Source organism: Frankliniella occidentalis, unplaced genomic scaffold (assembly GCF_000697945.3).
Source record: "Frankliniella occidentalis isolate FOCC.00 unplaced genomic scaffold, Focc_3.1 Scaffold203, whole genome shotgun sequence".
Lineage (NCBI taxonomy): Eukaryota > Metazoa > Arthropoda > Insecta > Thysanoptera > Thripidae > Frankliniella > Frankliniella occidentalis.
The window spans coordinates 157,233-158,905 of NW_026267329.1; the positions used below are offsets into that span (position 1 = coordinate 157,233).

At 41.3% G+C, this 1,673-nt stretch overlaps 1 long non-coding RNA gene across 1 annotated transcript; it reads right to left on the reverse strand.

Moving 5' to 3' along the window:
• Nucleotides 1-334: 334 nt before the first annotated feature.
• Nucleotides 335-1,458, reverse strand: LOC113215709 (uncharacterized). Its single transcript, XR_003303930.2, has 3 exons — nucleotides 1,114-1,458; nucleotides 753-817; nucleotides 335-526 (listed from the first exon to the last, which is right to left on the reverse strand). It is a non-coding gene; the product is annotated as an uncharacterized LOC113215709 (long non-coding RNA).
• Between the last annotated feature and the right edge of the window lie 215 nt (nucleotides 1,459-1,673).

A 1,673-nucleotide genomic window follows, 5' to 3' on the forward strand; every position in this document is an offset into this window, starting at 1 on the left:
AAATATTTTTATTTTGATTGCATTGAGGCAGCTTTCTAAGAATTTACTTGGTGTGAACATGACAAATAATACCCCTCTTAGAGCAAAATTTTAATATGATAGAGCTGGTGGACTTGATTCAATAGTTTAATACGTCTGCTTTCTAAAACAATTGTGTCCAAGAAAAAGGTGCCTTGGTTTTCAATATTATTTGCTAGGAAGACAGTTAAAAGTATAAACTTCAAAACTAACTATCCAGACGTTTCATTGATTCAAACGTAATGCCAAGTAATTCCATCTCAAAATGACAACATTTATTGTGAGTTAGATCAGAACATGCAGTAGACTCAAATATTAGCAAACAGCATTGAGACGAACAGAGACAACTTACACACTCAGTTATCTGGGCACTTCCAGTTGCTGGTAAAGCTGTGCTGTTCACGTTGGATGCCTCTGAGCCAGTCATGTTGGTGGGCGTAGACGGACAATTTGGCACTGTCAGACTCTCTATCGGTTAATCTATGGCAGCTGCACTAGAAGACATTGCCTGTGAATAAAGCAACATACAACCTTTAAAAATAAATTAAATTAACCATATGTGTCTAATAAATTGAAGCGAGTATAACCTACTCGTCTTGAGATTTAAAGCTTCAAAAAATGTTACACAACTGGTTCTTTACAGCGATTAGATTAAGGTAAGAAAAAGAGGAAAATATAAGGATATGTAATGCAGAAAGTGAGGCAAATAACAGAAAAGTAAAAAGTTCACTCACAGGAGTTGACTGCTGCCAGAATGAATGACTGCCAACTGGGTAGTTAGTAGGCCATTAGAAAAAACCTGAGATGAAAACACAAAGTAAATATCTGGTAGTTTACAAAAATGAAAACATGAAGACTATGATAAATAGTTAATTAACGTATTTGAGAGAAGTCATCGAGTAGTATTCAATTCACCAGATTAAAAACTTAATACATTCTAACACCATTCATGTAGGTATATAACCTAACCAGCCACGAGAATTTTTCAAAATTAGAAAAAAAAGACGACAACAATTTGCAATGAAACAATATTTTAGTTTGGAAAGTATAAAAACGTTTTCACAATTTGTAAAACGACAACTAGACGAAACTCACCAACAAATGCACCACTCAATCTGCAGCAACGGCAACGGCACACAACATTAACTCCAGCAATGGCGGGGAAAACGCACTGTTGCTGCTCCAGCTTTCCGCTCGGATCAAGGCGAACTGAGTTCCGAATCAATGGGGGTCGGCTCCGCTCGGCTGGGCTCGGCTCCGCGCTCGGTTCCCTCGACTCCAGCCCCGGAGCCCCGCTTGTAGCCAGGAGTATAGATAGCTGCCACACGGTTTCGCGGCTTTCCTCTGGCATCGTGCATCAAGTGCGGTATTGATATTTGTGAATATTTTATTGCGGTTGATCGAAAGATTCTCGATGATTCCCGGTGATTCCCGGTGATTCCCGGTGATTCCCGGTGATTTTTCATTGATTCCCGGTGATTCCCGGTGATTCCTGGTGATTCCCGATGATTCCCGATGATTCCCGGCGATTCCCGGCGATTCCCGGCGATTCCCGGTGATTCCCTTGATTCCCGCATGATTCCCGTGATTCCGCATGATTCCGGCATGATTCCCGGCCCGGTGTACACATGATTCCCGGAGTTATTGCCCCCTCG